Here is a 17,678-nt window from a genome sequence, read left to right as displayed (position 1 = left end):
CTGATTAAGAAAGGCAAATATAAAACAACGTACTACGTGAACCATTTCACATGCAAAATCACTGCACTCATTTCAAAGCTTATTAGAGAGTTTTAGATCAGGGGGATGCAATCGTTGAGGCCCCAAGTACTACGGGGCCTCAACGCTTGCGCCCCCTTAATCTAGATCTCTATAGTTGCTTGTTAATCTTAGTTTGCTTTGAGATGAAGTACAGTTACTGTGCACCTGTTTGTTAGCCTATGCATTTCGCTTTTTAACGTGGCTGTGCATTAGTTAGCTAGGTTGTCACTACATGAATGGGACATGCCCAACACAATCAAATAACATTACTTTGCTATAGCTTACTGACTGTGCAAGCTTCTTTGTTATCTAGGGAAAAGAATAAAAAGAGAATGCATGCATACATGATGTTGACAGCAGCAAAAGGCCTCAAGGCAATCATCCTTGAATGTCACCATTGCTGAGAGAACAAGCATGCCTGTATTCCATTTGACCATAGGCTGTACATTGTTTAAATGCTGGTAGAGGTATGGATAAATAGTGAAGGGGCAGCAGATTGGCCACCGAGGCCTTTATGCATGGGCATTGTTGCCTTGTGTGCCCCCGTAGACCTCTGTCATCTCTTAAGGCATGAATGCAGGTACATTTTTAGCACCGACAAGAAATGGAAACATTACGTGAATTCATGCTTATATGGGGTGTCTTTTCAGCAATATGAATTAACATGTGTTTTTATGCAAACATTCTTCTCTTGAAAACATATCTGACAAGCATCTCTGCCTGAAGAAGTAACTACGATATGTACATATCACGTTTATGTCTGTCATAATTATTATCAATTGCGTAAGACTTACTGGTGGGCTAGTTGGTTAGTCATGACAGTATGGCAGTGCACTTTGAACAATGACGTAACATAGAATGAACAAATACTAGCTTTGTGTGTGTCGCACAGCGCTCCTTTACGTTCATTCAGTGTTACATAATTGTTCCGAAGTATGATGCCATATTACATCACGTACTCAATTGTAGGCTCACTATTGACAGCTACTAAAGAGACCTCAGCAGCAAAGTGCAACTGAATAAGCAAGCCATTCTTGATGATTCACACGCGTGCTTGATAATCAACACAGCTGTATTCCGTGATAATAGAACCATCTGTATAGGAGTATGTTATTAGATAACGCTGCGGCGCTTCAGTTTGCTAAGCTGTTGCTCCGACAGATCCCTTGCTCATTGGCTTAGATACGCCTGTCTGTTCATGTATGCGCGTTCTTGCAAGCTGTTACGTACAGGGTCTGGCCTCATTCGTGAAAAGAATGCGCATTGGTTTGTGGCAGAAAACAGACCGAGTTTATTTTCTACAAGAGACGCAGACCAGAGCCGCATGTGTTCGAGGGGGCAAACTCTCGGTCCCTATCCAGTGGCCCAGATGCTGGGGTGATACATAATTCTTGGAAATCGACTCAGGGTGGGGTCGCTTCCTGTTTCGTCTGCACTGGTGCTTTGTTCAGCCAAGGAGCGGTGGTGCGTCGCTTGTACACAACACTTTCCTCCCTTAGATGGAGTCGCCCTAGTGAGCCGGAGGGCGTCGTTCCCGCTGCGGACATGACTCTGCAGTCGTGTTTTGCACGGTCTCAGGGGCAGTGCCAATCTCTGGTTTGGTCACCGATGACTGCGAAGGCTCCAGCGTTCCTGAGAGAGTGGCCTCTGATGACGTAGAGTTATCTGCTTTTATTCCAAACATAAATGGGAGCGGCACACTGCACGCTGTTACTGTACAGCCCTTACCTTGTGTCGCCGAATCTTCTGTGGGGTGTCTCAAAGCACCGGGCTTGATGTGGTCACATTGTCATCGCACTAACTTGTTAGGGTTTTTAATGAGCCACGATCTGTGGCCTAGTTTTTCCAAAACCATTCCCTCCGTCCAGATCAGATTCCCTCCGAAGTTTTGAAAGAAAACTGCTTGTCCGACAGCGAGTACTCTCGGCTTTGTGTTCCTGTTGCAGTTGGTATGAATTTTGTTCGCTTTTGCTTGGGGCTGAATGCACGTGAGAGCTGTATCCAGCTCACGCCCGAACACAAGGGCAGCTGGCATTTTGCCCGTTGATGTGCAGATGGTGGTGTGTTGCTTCAGCAAAAACTGGGCCAGCCTACACGCGAATGTTCCGTTATTGTTTTCGGCTAATGCTCGTTTTGTTTCAAAAACCATCCTTTCTGCGTGGCCATTCGTTGTAGGATGATATGGTGCACTTGTTACGTGGGTCACCCCATTTGTCTTTAGGAGGCTCTCAACTTCTACTGAAACGAAGGATGGTCCGTTATCAGTCACAAGCTTTTTGGGGAGCCCAAAAGTGGTGAAAAGGTTCCAGAGTTCCTCAATAAATGTGGCAGACTGTGTATTGCGCATGGAGCACACTTCCAACCATTTGCTGTATGCGTCTACAACAATTAGCCAGCATTCTGTCTTCTGCGGGACAAACGAAGTCTGCGTGAACTATGTCCCAAGGCGTTCTTGTGGATTCCCATTTCTGCACTGGTGCCCTTCGGTGTTGACAACAAGTTACACAGGTCCTAGCGAGCCATTTGATATCTGCGTCAATGCCTGGCCACCAAACGTACCTTAGTGCGCATGCCTTCATGGCCACAATTATGTGGCGGTTTGCAGGTGCGAGTTTAAGAAGGTAATTTTCCGCCTTTGTTGGAGTTACCATCCGGGAGCCTCTAACAAGGCACCCTTCCTGAGCTGAAAGCTCAGCCTCCAGTTTCCTGCATGATGGAAACTGTTGTTTTGGAAGTTTGTGAACTTCACCGTTTGAGACAGCCTCCAGCACTTGCGACAAAACTGACTCCTCTCGAGTCATTCGTGGTAGTTGACGTGGTGAAAGCTCGAAGCTGGGCATGGTAGCCAACATGAGCACGTCTCCCGGGGGATAAGGCTCATCAACTTGTGCCGGTAGTGGAAGTCAGCTTAGAATGTCCGCATTTTGGTGCAGTAGGCCAGGCCAGTACAGCAAATTGTAATCGTACGTTGCTAGTTTAAGGCACCACCGCGTCATCCTTGATGAAAAGACCCGGGGTACTTGCTCTGTTTTACTCACGATTCCAATCAATGCCTGGCAACCTGTTATTATGGTCACATGCCGGTCAGCTATGTACTTATGAAGATGACTGATGCCGTAAATTACTGCTACACTTTCTTTGTTAAGCTGGAAGTAGCTCTTTTCGGCACTTCCCAGTGTTCATGAACCGAATGCAATGGACGCCTCTCGGCAAATAGCATCTGCCCGAGCGAGAATGGCATCAACGCCGTACGGCGATGCATCCACGGACAAAAGAAGTGGCTTCGTCTCGTCGTAGTGAGCGAACACTGTAGATGCACGGATCATCTCCTTAAGCGCCTCAAAATTGGCTTGATGCTTGCTCTTCCACTTCCAGGGCGTGTTTTTCTCTAGGAGCCTATAGAATTCCACCACAACCATCGCTCCGTCCTTCAAAAAGCAGTCATCAAATGAAATAAAGCCCAGAAAAGCCCTTAGGGATGTATTGTCAGATGGTTTGGGTGCTTGAAGTATAGCCTCAACCTTTTTTTCGGTGTTGCGAACACCATTGCTGTCAGTTCAATCTCCCAGAAACTCAACTGACGTAATTCTGAAGCTGCATTTTTCTTTCTTGAGGCGTAAGCCTTTCTCAGTTAGCCTCGAATAGAACCTAATTCAGGCACTGTGCGTGCTTATTTGCACTATTCCCGTTGACAATGATGTCGTCAAGGTGAACACTTACCCCTGGAATTCCAGGTATCTTTGTCTCCCTCACGCACTAGAAGATAGCTGGTGCAGCGGAAATTCAGAACGGTAGGCATTCCACCCTGAATAGTCGTTTTGTGGTGTTCACTGCGAGCAGTGCTGCAGTGACCTGTATACAGATATATCTGTATAGCTTCCAATCTCTTCCTTGAAGACATCTTGGTGTCATCCCAGGACCTCTGTAATTTCTAGTGCTGGCTCTCCAACGTAGTTGATCCCTTTCACCTGAATATGAAGTGCCAAAAACCAATGTCTTCCTTGGAGGTTGCACCCGGTGCCCTTCATAACCAACAACGGCAGCAGATAGTCCTTTGAATGCAACCTCACACGAACTTGTGCGGAGCCCAGGACGTGTAATTCCTTACCTGACCATGTGCTCAAATTGAGCGGCTCGCATGAAGGCCACGCAATGTTTTTCTTCCACATTCTGCAGTCCGTGTCTTCGCTTATCAGGGAGCATGCCGTACCCGTGTCCACCTCAAACTGGACCGGCTTTCCCTCCACTCTCAAGTCTACGAGGAACTTGGGGCAGTGTGTACGTACATTTACTGTGTGCAGCTTGCAGCAGGATTTGCTGACAGGTGGTGGGTTGGCACTGTGTGCCCGTAGCTGCTAGTTGTTGGAGCATGGTTTCATGTTTTTCTTTTTCTTTGAGATGCAGGCATGCTCGATGTGACCTTCCTTGGAGCAGAAACGGCACTCGGCTGTCTTGAATTGGCATGTTTCAGGATCATGCAAGCCGTCGCATCGATAGCAATGTCGTGCTGACGTACGCTTGCCTTCTGACTTCATTTGCGACGTCCTGTTAATTTCCCCCCAGTGTGCCACTCCCTTTATATCTCGCTGATGCCTTGATGCACTTTCCGCTGACAGGGCTATGTGGTCCACAGCGCGTTGATATGTCAGGCTTTTTCTGCGAACAGTCTCTGTGGAAGATGTTCGTCCCACACGCCGCGGACGAACCTGTCCCGGAGCATCACATCTCGGGGCGGCATAGTTTGGTTCGCTGCTGAAGCGGTCGTTTGGGTGTCAGGTGACGTCGCCGATATTGTAGCCGCAGGCAGCGCTCCGAAGTTGCAGTCGGCTGTCAAGGTTCCGAGGGCCGCAGCGTAGCTGCTGATCGACTCGTCTGGCCGTCGGTCGGGTCTTTGAAACACGTACCGGCTGTAAAGCTCGGATGTCCTGGTGTCGAAGTGCTGCCCGAGAAGTGTCACTAAATAATTGAAGTTGGCTTCTCTCGGTATTTTCGGCGCTATCGGCGCGCGCGCACAGTGTTCGAAAGTGTCGGCTCCACAAAGAGTGAGAAGTGCCCGCTTCTTCGCTGACGTCGCTCGCCACGAAGTAAATAAAAGTCGAGACGCTGGATCCACGATTCCCATGATTTGCCTGAGAAAGGCTCGACAGCGCCTTGCATTCGTCCTGTAGCCACGGCCTTAACTTCGAAAACTTATCCGCTTCGCAACTCGTGCCTCATCGCCAGTGTTACGTACGGGGTCTGGCCCCATCCGTGAAAGGAGTGCGCATCGGTTGGTGGCAGAAAACAGACTGCGCTTATTTTCTACAAAAGACGCAGATGAGAGCTGCATGTGTTCGAGGGGGCCAACTCTCGGTGCCTGTCCGGTAGCCGAGACGCTGAGGGCGACGACGAAGGATTCTCAGGACTCGACTCGGGATGGGGTCGCTTCCCGCTTCTTCCGCGCTAGTGCTTTGTCCAGCCGAGGAGCGGTGGTGCGTCGCTTGTCCACAACACAAGCTTTCGCTAGCACAGCTACAAAACATGCGCCATCGCGCTACACACAACCGAGCCCATAGTGACGCATGTTGTCGCAACATTATGCGGCAGCAATAAACAAATAAAAAAAGCGGCACAGGTAAGACGACTGCACAATGTTCCAAAGGTGGGTCACCACGTCAACGCCACACATGCAGCACAGAATGTGACAGTGCAAGAGTCGCGTTTTCACCATGACGCGGAAGCTTCAACCTACATCGACAAAAATATGCCACTGTCGTCTGCTGTTGGCGATAGTCGCCGATTTCGAACAGTGTTGCTCTGCGCACTGCCAAATGTTTGCTGGCTTTCAACAGTTGTCGCGTTCCCAAACCGAAGTGCGGATGCCGGCGCATGCGAACCGCTCGAGCTTACTAATAAAAAATAACTAATAAGAGAGCAAACGTAATAACAAAATCCTGGCACGGCGCGAAATTTTGCTGGTCGCCAGCACACGAGACTTGTCAACTCTCTGATGCATGTTGCCAGTAGCTGGTTACCTATTTGCACAACCAGAGGGCGCATGCGAACCGCACTGCATCATGCGGTTTCAGCGTAAAGGCAATTTTATGACCGATCACGACGACCGCCCGTTTTTCACGATTCGCCTGCGTGTGGTGCGGCGTGCGGCCATGGGTGGTTCAGCGTAAGGGCCCGTACATGGTCAATCCGCCCGTTCGTTCCGCCCTCGTCCGCCCGCGTGCTGATGGCTCTCTAGCGGAGAGCGAAGAGCGGTCGCACCTTCCCGTCCGCACGCCTGCTCGTCTCTCATTGGCTGGTCCGAGGCGGACGGTGTCAGTGTCGTCACAGCAAATATGGCGCTTGCTCGAAGCGAAGCAAAGCGTGGACGCAAGGCCTAAGCTACAGCCGCGTCAGAAGCAGTCTATTTTTCTCCTTCTTATGATTTTTACTAGAGCTATTTGGCACCCACGGAGATAGTCACCGAAGGCAGCAAGCCGGTGCACCCTTCCAGGCGTCGTCAGTGCGTGCGATCGCCGACAGAAACAGACGGAGCGCAGGAAGTGTGTTGTGTTGACGAGAGCGTCGGAAGAAATATCTGAAGCCGTTGACTTCGTGATTTTTCGTTCCATGCGTCGAGTGCGCATGGCAAACGAGAAGTCCATCATATATACGTGAATTCTGAGCAGGGCACATGTTCAGTGCGTGGCGAAATAAGTAGTGTCCGATCGGCACACACAGCCTACGGGATTGGTATCTGTTCTGTGTATGCGGTTCGCTGCCGCGAAGTGGTGAACTCCAGTCCTTCGCAACTTTCAGAAGTAATGATACGATCAGTAGCGATAAGTTTTTATTGCCTCGTTATCGCTGCCATTCCGCGTGTGCTATGCAGTGTGTGAGCCGTTTTGCCGGCTGTGATGCTCCAAGGTGACCGGGACGTTCGAGCTGTGTTCTTGCAGTTATGAAGCGTGTTCGCAAGCTCCAAATTGTGATATATATGTGCGATCTGTCGCAGCGTTGCTGGGTGTAGGAGTGCTCGTTCTACGCGATGTGCATGTGCTCAGAAGTGAATGGTGCAGAAGTGTTGCCGATCGCATTTTCATATTTAGTACCCTTACAGATAAGCCCTATCACACCGGCCTTTTCTGCTTCGTGCGTGTACCGTTTGTTTCAGAAGTTACTGCACTTTGGAAGGTAGTTCTATTGTGGTGTAGTTTTGGGAACGTCATAATAGTTACGTGCGTCAAGACATACAGCGCTGTCGTGAAATGTAGACACGCCTGATAGCACTAATGTCATGAATAAAAATTTCGGACAGCCTTGCTTTTTATCGTGTGGACATTCGTGTGAATAACAAGATTTCCAGATTTCACGAAGTAAATTGCTTTATATATTGTGATGCAAGCGGCTTACGTACCTAAAAATCCTAAATGCTTGTTTTTGGCTGGTGACTAAGCACAGAGTCTGTGAAGACTCCAGTGGCATGGTAGCTGAATATGTTATAGGCAAGAACTGGATATCATCATCAGCCTGCTTACGCCCACTGCAGGGCAAAGACCTCTCCCCAACTTCTCCAACTACCCCGGTCATGTGCTAATTGTGGCCATGTCGTCTCTGCAAACTTCTTAATCTCATCCGCCCACCTAACTTTCTGCCGCCGCCTGCTACGCTTCCCTTCTCTTGGAATCCAGTCCGTAACCCTTAATGACCATTGGTTATCTTCCCTCCTCATTACATGTCCTGCCCATGCCCATTTCTTTTTCTTGATTTCAACTAAGATACTATTAACTCGCGTTTGTTCCCTCACCCAATCTGCTCTTTTCTTATCCCTTAACGTTACACCTGTCACTCTTCTTTCCATAGCTCGTTGCGTCGTCCTCAATTTAAGCAGAACCCTTTTCATAAGCCTCCAGGTTTCTGCCCCGCATGTGAGTACCGGTAAGACACAGCTGTTACGCACTTTTCTCTTGAGGGGTAATGGCAACCTGCTGTTCATGATCTGAGAATGCCTGCCAAATGCACCCCATCCCACTCTTATCCTTCTGATTATTTCAGTCTCATGATTCGGATCCGCAGTCACTACCTGACCTAAGTAGGTATATTCCCTTACCACTTCCAGTGCCTTGCTACCAATCTTAAACTGGTGTTCTCTTCCTAGACTGTTAAACATTACTTTTGTTTTCTACAGATTAGTTTTTAGACCCACCCTTCTGCTTTGCCTCTTCAAGTCAGTGGGCATGCATTGCTATCGGTCCCCTGAGTTACTAAGCAAGGCAATATGATCAGAAAATCGCGAGTTACTAAGGTATTCTTCATTAACTCGTATCCCCAATTCTACAAAATCCAGGTTTCTGAATACCTCCTGTAAACACGCTGTGAATAGCATTGGAGAGATTGTATCTCCCTGCCTGATGCCTTTCTTCACTGGGATTTTGTTTCTTTCTTTATGGAGGACTACAGTGGCTGTGGAGCCGCTATAGATATCTTTCAGTATTTTTACATACGGCTCGTCTACATCCTGATTCCGCAATGCCTCCATGACTGCCATGGAAGTACCAGCCACTCAATGTAAACGCCAAGCTGTATACCCTTAAACACCAAATCGTTCAGGCAAGGGTGACCAAGCGCGTGCGAGGAAGCGTCAAAGACTATACGAAGCTTCAGAGCCTCAAGCGTGTGCCAGCTATTGCATCAATGCTCCGCTTCGTGGACGAAACTGCGACTAGTTCCCCATCTGTCACGCTGAAGGCAGCTTACAAAGAGTTTATTTGCATTCGAAAGTCGTCATTTCAAGTGCTTGGCAATCGCCAACGTAGAAGGTAGAACGCTAGCTACACGACGATCGAGATACTGGCGACGGTACTAACTTAGATGGCTAGAATCGCCCAATGACAGTGCTAATTGTTTTAACTTTTTTATTTATTTATTTACCAACCGCGCCACAGTGGCATTACAGTGGGGGGGTTGTACAAAACAGAAAAAAAAATATTACAATGGCAGTCACAATGACAATGCAAACACTTCATTGTCAGTAATATTAACAAGAAATGAAGATAAAGCATTCCACTCTCGAACAGTGTGAGGAAAAAACATCTTGAACATATCGGTTCTTGACCTGAATTCACGAACTTTATGGTTATGATCAACCCGCTCGGATCTGTAGTGTGGATGAAAAATGTACTTCTCCCTAGGAATAGCAATCTTATCGTAATACATGTTATGAAAAAATTTAAGCCTTAGCTTTCTTCTTCTTACTTCAAGGGGTTCCCATTCTAATTCCTGTTTTATGCCAGACACACTAATGTATCTACTATAATTCCCAGAAACGTAGCGGGCCGCTAAGTTGTGGATTCTTTCTAATTTTTGTCTGTCGGTCTTTGTCGGCGGGTCCCATACAGTACAAGCATATTCCAACGCGGACCTAATATACGTTTGAAATAGTAAATCCCTAGAGTCTTGCGGAAACATTCTCGTGTTACGGCGCAAAAAACCCAACATTTTGCAAGCTTTCCCAGCAACATAATCATCATGTCGATGCCAACATAGCTTTGAGGTGATGTACACACCTAAATAGTTATATTCGAGGACAGTTTCCAATAAGTGGCCGTTTATCTTATAGACGTAATTGGGTACATTCTTTTTCCTCGTGAAACACGTGTGCACTGTTTTTTGCAAATATATATTCATGTGCCACTGTTCGCACCAATGGTGCAATATATTTAGGCCTTCCTGCAAAGCAAGCGAATCCTGGGAATTTTTCACTTCTCTGTAGACCACACAGTCATCAGCGAAGAGTCGCATGTGGGAAGTAATATTCTCTGATATGTAATTAATGAACACAAGAAAAAGCAATGGTTCCAAAACTGACCCCTGTGGGACGCCTGACGTGACGGAAGTTACATTTGATTTGGCTCCGTTTATTGTGACATACTGACACCTTAAACTTAAATATTCCCTAATACATTTTACAACCTTCTTATTCACATTTAAACAGTGCAACTTGTGGACTAAGAGACCATGATCTACTACGTCAAAAGCCTTTTTAATATCAATGAATATGCAGTCAAGAATGCTACAACGATCCATAGCTTCGCATACCTCATGAACAAACTCGGTTAGTTGTGTAACACAGGATGTCCCTTGCCGGAAGCCGTGCTGATTTGGATTTAATAAGGGATTGATATGATTCATTATGTTCATATATAGGATGTGCTCTAGAGTTTTACAGACATTACTTATTAAGGATATATGACGGTAATTAGAGACCAATTCCCGAGGCCCGGTCTTATGAATAGGAACCACGCAGCTAACCTTCCAATCTACAGGAAGAGAACTAGTGAGCAAAGATTCCTTGAATAGGAGAGCTAAAAAAGGAGATACAGATTCGGCACACAACTTTAAAAGGCCATTGGACAAACCATCAGGGCCTCCAGCTTTGGACACATCTAGTCGTTGAAGTAATGCAGTAATTCCCCTTTCATCTATTTTTATGGGTGCCATAGGATTAAGCTGAACTGGCTGATAAGGGATGTCACAAGTTGTGCTGGGCCGAAATACCGAACTGAAAAAATCATTGAAGGAGTTTGCTTTTTCAAGACTGCCATCTATCATGTGGCCATTGTGCGCTAAGGTTGGAATGCCTACATTATCTTTACCATTGCGTTTGACGTATTTGAATTTTGACGTTTGACGCCAAAATTCCTTAGGGTTCTTTTGGAACCTTGACGAGAAGGAGTCAAGGAAGCCCTTTTTAGCTTTTGCAACAGCCATCTGTAGAGCATTGTTAGCCGCCTCTAAGTTTGTCTTCGTCAAGGGGTTTCGATTCTTCTTATATTTTTTAAACGCTCTTTGGCGTTTGTTATGAAGGCGTCGTAAATCAGCATTGAACCATGGCTTATTCTTCCAACGCCTTGGCGACTGCACCCATGAAGGAACAAACCTTTCCTGTAAATCTAACATTTTGTTAGAAATGAAAAAAAAATGTTAGATACTGATACTGATACTGATTTTGTTAGTGAAAAAGAAATGTTAGATACTGATACCGGCTTGTATCATGCACTCTCAACAACTTGCCCTAGACCTTCGTCATACACATATTTTGTATCATTTAGGTGCAGAACATCATACTTCAGTTTTACACGAGTGCCTTCACTCTGATGCAGCTTCGAAAAATCCAACAGGAATTTCCTTTTGCGACGTATAGCCTCAGAGAAATCTTCCGATATACTAACAGTTTTCCCTTTCAGCTTCTTCGCGTTGGCTAAGACGCTTTGTTTTTCTTTCAATGAAGCAAATTTAGCAATGATAAGTCGTTTCCTTCCTTCATGGTGTTTCCCCAGTCTGTGCGCTACTTAAATGTGCATGGGGCTTACACCAAGGTCAGACACTATTTCCATGACGTGTCTTTTAGTCGTCTCGGGAGGCTCGTGAGTCTCTGTATCAGAAATTCCGTAAAATAGCAAATTAGAACGTCGACTTCTGTTTTCCAGATCATCGACTTTCTTCAATAAGTTCTTACAGTCTCTGTAAAGCCAGTCAGCCGCCGGAAATTGACCACACGCGCCGTTACCCTACTAACCCTTTCAACCTAACGCGCCGAAGATGACAAGGCAGCCTCTGACAAAGGTAAGCCCGTCTATCAAAACGTTGGGCAGCCTTTCTGAAACATTTTATTCCTATTTATGTAACTTCTAAAGCACAGTAGGCGACTTAATAGTATTTCTGCACGTAAGCAGGTTGCGAATGTGCTAAGTAATCAAACTTTTGTGCGAACTAGATAGATATCGCTCTACTACACACATAGCACGGGGGCTGCTGGCTTGTCTATTTGTGTATTTCTTTTCTGGACATGTGTTTTGTGCAATAGTACTAATAATTGCTGTAATGCACTACCAAGCACAGCAACATAGTACAAATGCAGCTTACTTAAGTGCTTCTGTCACAGCAACGGTAAGTGTGCTGTGTGGCCCATCATTCCTGACTTCGTGCAACCCAGATTTTTATCCAACATCGACGAACATGACCAGCTGTTCGAATTAAGTCCAAGCCGTCTTCCCACTTCAATACGCACCGGCAGCCAAAGTGGCATAAAGCGAGCACTTTCTTGAGTTGGTGACAGCAGCCCCACCGGCATATGATACGGGAAATACAAACAGAAGAAAACACGAGTATCGGCAACACACTGGCCACCTAAGTGCACTTTGTGTATGTGTGCTTTCGTTTATCGGTAATTTCATTCCCAGTGTCTTCGAATTAAAACGGCCTATTGTCTTTGCCTTCACAAATCATGGCACTGCCGTGCATGCTTCCGCCTACAGCTGCCTTGGACGTCGGTGTAACAAGTGACATCATGTTGGCAAGTCCTCCCGTTGGTTTTTATTTTACTGCCAATTGTGAAAATTACTGTGCTAAAAAGTGAAAACAAGAAAACCTGCCGACGATACTATCCACCATTTCTATTTTTATTGCTGTTCACTTGGAAGAATAGGAAAAAAAACAGCAACTTTTCCTCAGCATTGCCGCACTGCAAACTGTGAAAAGGAATGCCGTATGTTCACATTCACTGCTGCCACCTGCTATAGCCGGTAGGCACAATGCTACTTCTTTCCGCGCACGCTGAACATCGGTCTTGCTGTCTACTCCGCTTCGAAGCAAGCAGCTGTAGTGTCGCAGCACCTTTCTTTTCATTTGTAGCGCTTACGTCGTGTTATTTACTGGTGCGGTCACTTGCCCGTTACGTGTCTGACTTTCGCATATATGTGTTCCTCTGCAAAATCAGGCAAGTATTCCCTAGAATTTCCACCAACATAATATGTCTTGTGTATGTAGTCTCCCTTGGCGACCAATGCCACGCTTACTGATAGCGAAGGGTGAATGGGTTCACTGGGTTTGTCTTCCCAAGGCGTTCCCTGACAATGAGTTTTCTTTGTCAATTGCTCTCAGGCGGACGATGGGGCCTTATATAAACCTTCTCCCCGGGGACGGAGCGCATTGGAAAACTGGGCCAGAAAGGCGTGGTCGAGGATGTCCAAAAGTGATATGCGCAACGTTATATACGTGACTAAGGAATTTGTGATGTAGGAACCTCTTACGAATGTGCTGAAAGTTTGCTGCTATGGCATCAAACTCCCGCAGAAGGCGATGAAACTAATCTTCCCGAGTAAATGCTCTGGGAGCGATCTCACTAGGCGCGGTTAGAAATAATATGCATAAACCATTTGGTGACAAGAAACCAGCGTGACACTTGTGACAAAGTCGTTGCTGTTGAATGCGCCGCATTCAATGTAACATAGATATTATGTCTAGCTACTTGGGGTTTTTCGTTATATAAACTGGAATTCAGAACTTCGCTTACAATGTATTTGAAGTTAAAATGCCCTTAATTTTGATAATCAATACGCATGGGGATAAAGAATTGCGGCGTTTTAGTTGTGCCGCCCTCATTAGGCTCACAAAAATTGCGCCAGAACGCATGTTACGATGAATGTCACCGTATTCGAGTAAAATTAAAGCAATGTGGCACATACTGTTTAAATATTATCCACTACTATGTAGCCAGGATCTTTAATTTTCTGTTAACGGCATGATCTACACTACTCCTTTGATCAACATTTCTCCCTCAGTGCACCTTCTGGTGCCGTTTGAGTCACTTCACTTCTTCCTGCTTAATATGCAAACATTCTTCCTTTCCTCTAGCTGACTCCTGCAATTTCGGCAGAGCATATGTCACGACGATTGTCTACGTAAATGCTATTCGCGTTCAACTAACGTACCGACACATTGAATTGCCAGCTGCGAAACACGTCATACACGAGGGGTTCATGCAGCCACGCTCCTAGCTCCTGCTTCCCTCTTGACCCGCTGCGCTGTCTAACGCCGCAGCCGGGGAGACCACGCGTGGCACGTGCACGAGGCAAAATTGTCTCGACAACTATGCATGACGCCGGTTCAATTTCACCCAGCGCCAGATGAATCTTAAGGGATCTTCCCTGTCCTTGAAGAGTGGCACATACGCAGCGGCACGTGCCAAGTGACTCACGTAGATGCCAAAGAGGTTTATTGATGACTGCCACATATCCAGTGACCGTAGTTGGTGGAAAAGAGGTTCGCTGAAGTGCGGTACGCGCCCGATCACCCACATTGGTCTGACGGGTGGCTTTGAACCGAGGTGCCTCAGCACGGGAGCACGATGCTCTACCCATTAAATCATGCACTACTCAGTCACCCAAGACGGCGGCAAAACGGTGACAGAGAAAAATAACCCGAGGAAAGTGCGTGTAGCGGCCTCAAAATGCCACGTCCTATTTACAATGAATGTGGACGTTAATGCGACGTGCAGTTAGGCAATGTAGCGACACGCGGAACTGCCACATGCTTCGCACCAATGTAGTCAACTTGAATTGCCTGTTGCCGACATCACCTTCTCTTCTCTGTCGCTCCTCGCTGCTCGCTGCACGTTTTGGTCCAATTCTATTCACTTCAGTGTCTTCTCGAGACTCAGCTGCTTTCGACGCCGGCTGTTCAGTGCGATTAGCAGCCGTAAAGGAGGGCAGACATTGTATTTAGAGGGGGAGTTGTCTATATCATAAGCTTCGTATGCTTACGAGGAAAGATTTTGCTAAGTATGACTGACAGCAGACGGCTCAATCTTATAGAGTAGAAATGAAATGCAGTTCCCTTCTCCAAATTCATCGCATAGCCATCATAACAATGATCACACTTTCTCCAAAAGGGGAAAGCAGCGAATGCGATAGCAACGTGTTGGAATATTACGCGAAATGTAAGCTTCGAAGCTGCAGCACTGGTATGAATTAAAGTAAACGTTAGTTAAGTGGTAAAACCGAGCTGCTGTGGTAAGGGTCCTCGGTTTAAATCCAACCAACGGACAGTTTCGTTTATATTTAATAATTAAAGCCTGCGTCTTCCTTAGTGACTTTAGCGCCCCTTTTCTTTATCGCGTACCTTTCAAACCTCTTTTCTGGGCCGTTCTCACAGGCATTGCACAGCGGCGCCAATAAAAATACTCCATTTTCAGCTTTGGGCTCTGTTATTGTTTCGAAACTTGAAATATTTCCGTCTGAGAAAATTGAAGATAAAGCGCAGGCGCTTGTGGTGTTTTGTATCATGACATTTGTTTGCGGGCTGCCATTCCCAAGTTCTGATGAATAATTTCGTGAAGAATGTAACACCTGGTATAAGTGACTTTAAGGATAGAATGGTGTGATAATATAACCCGCATATACCGCATGTCATATAGCTTACGATGTAATATAACATACATATACCTAAATATGTACGGAACCTCATGGCAACGCCGGCGGCGAAAATTTGCATGTAGCATCCGTATATTCGCTATTGTAATAAAGCGTCATTGTTAAGAGCAAAATGGTTTGTCGTGAAAGACGCTGGTGGAGACGCATTTTCAGAGGGCTGCACACGCGTTAGCCAAAGAACACCGAGTAGACGCAAGTGCGTGTCTCCCGCCAAGCTCCGGCGTCCATAGAGTTTCCTACAATAATTATTGCAAGAAACTGTATGCCGGCTTAGACAAACGTGGGCGCACGCATTAAATTGAGAAGACGACCCTTCAGTTAGCTGTCATCAACGCTTTGGTGATTCAGAAGACCACTACCGTGACCTGCCTGGCTCCAGCAGCCTGGCTACATGCATGCCTCGTAAATGACGCGTTTCGGTGGTTGCAATGCTCTGTTCTGATGCATTGCTTCGATTCTCAACGCACTGACGTCAACGTTCATCGCGAGATGGGTTATTCCAGATTCATTCATGCGTAAGCCTTCTAGGGCTACTTCCCTCGTAAATCAGTCTGCCTGTACGCCCGTCTGTAAAGCATGACGCGATGCCCTCCAAGGTACACAAGGAGTCATGTGGGGGTATACTTGACAATGGCTACGTATTACTACTGAGATTTCAGATTATGACTATGGAACACTTACAGTAACAGTCGGCATAGAAAGAAAGTGGCCACTACAGTTGGCAAAACAGGTAATGCTGCCAAGTTTCTGCAAATAAAGAATGTAAAACAGCAGATTAAATGGCTTAATTTTCTTTTATCTAGGAGAGCATATAGAACACCAACAATTCCATTCGGCATAGAAAGAAAGTAGGCCACTTCAAACCACGCATCAGGTAATGCTACCATCTTTCTGAAAGAAAATCCCAGCCTTTAATGTTGTCAGAGCCTGAGAAGCAGATTAAAAGCGTTCATTTAATTTTACTTAGGAAAATATATAGAATACCTACCGTGGCCGCAACCGTCAGCGCGAAAAAAAAGAAAGAGGAGAAAGCACAGTTGCCCATACCACTACCACGCAGAAACTATAACACGCAGAAATAACAGACCACGACCGTTGCCATAAGTACCCATACCATAAGCTTATGCACAAAGAAAGTAGGCCGCTACAGTTGTCGCAACAAGTATACCATACAGTCGCCCATACAGGCCTTGGTTGTTTCGTTTGGCGGTGGGGTGGGGTGGGGGCAACCCAGGGTAACGTTTCTATGAAAATGAGGGGGAGTACCTTTACTAGTACAAACGTAAATAATGCCTACCATTTGCCATAAAGACACGTAAACCCGCAAAAGAAAAATTAAATGCGTATCTCACAGATACGCCTCTTCTTTACTTGACAAACAAGGAACCACACCAAATTATTATTATTATTTGTTTTGAACACACATACACATATACACAGGTATTAGGAAAGGGAAAGCGAGGAGCAGGCTGGCAACTGCCACCGGAAGGGGCACAACGCCTGCCTACTCTTCTGAAGGGAGGTGACAGCAACACAGAAATAGAAGATAGGAAGGAGGGGAGGAAAAGGAAAGAATGACTCGTGCAGGAAAGAAGCGCAGGAAGAACACCGCTAAGAGCAAGTAAACAAACGAATGTCTAAAATAAAGATTTATAGCACCGCTTTTGAAATTAGTTCTGGAAGAATTATACAGAAATATATATTCGTGGAACAATCAAAGTTGTTTTCAATCTCTCGTATACTGCTCTACCCAGTGCCACAACCGAATCGTATTGTTATTTGGTAAGTTGCGTTACGATGTGGGGCCGACGGTTCCGCAGGACCGCGTAGGTCGCCTTACGCTACGCTTCTAAACGTACCGCGCTCACCACGGAATGTTAGAAAAGCACCCAGGTAAGCACAGCAGGAAAGGGCCTACGTCAGGCGGCTCGACTCATAACTGTGGAAGCGTCATTGAAAACACACGGAATCATTCTCCACTTCCATTAAATTTGTTTATTTTCGCTTTTTCTTCCTCTTAGACTGTTGCCTCGGCTCTCTCCCTTAGCAGATCGCTTAATTTCTGAACTCCTTGCGACTCTTGTTTCCAGTTGCCAATTTGCGCGAAAAGTGCTGTACAGTTAGGGAAAACCAGACGAGGTAACGGGTGACCTTCATATTGCTTATGGGCTTTACGGTTATTGAAGGGTTTGATGCCGGATACTGTATCGCATGATCATATTTTCCGCCTTATCTAACCCCTATCGCGCGTATATGGCTCCGAGGATATCGCAGCCTCGCGGCGAGTCGTCACTCGAGGAAGTAAGGAGGCAAAAGAAAACGTTTTCTCCAGCCGCAACTAGCAGGACGAGCGTACAGACCAGCTGACTACGA

At 46.3% G+C, this 17,678-nt stretch overlaps 1 protein-coding gene across 1 annotated transcript in view; it reads left to right on the top strand.

Annotated features, from left to right (window-relative positions):
• The first annotated feature begins 12,690 nt into the window (after positions 1-12,690).
• The window catches only part of LOC135909559 (epoxide hydrolase 4-like), a 199,478-nt gene continuing 194,490 nt past the window's right edge, over positions 12,691-17,678 (top strand). The window contains exon 1 of the mRNA XM_070522631.1: positions 12,691-12,811. The gene's annotated coding sequence lies outside the window, so the exon portion shown is untranslated. The remainder of the gene's footprint in view (positions 12,812-17,678) is intronic.

This window comes from Dermacentor albipictus, chromosome 7, assembly GCF_038994185.2.
Source record: "Dermacentor albipictus isolate Rhodes 1998 colony chromosome 7, USDA_Dalb.pri_finalv2, whole genome shotgun sequence".
Taxonomy (NCBI): domain Eukaryota; kingdom Metazoa; phylum Arthropoda; class Arachnida; order Ixodida; family Ixodidae; genus Dermacentor; species Dermacentor albipictus.
Note: the sequence above shows the minus strand (reverse complement) of the source record. Positions and strands in the feature narration are given on the sequence as shown.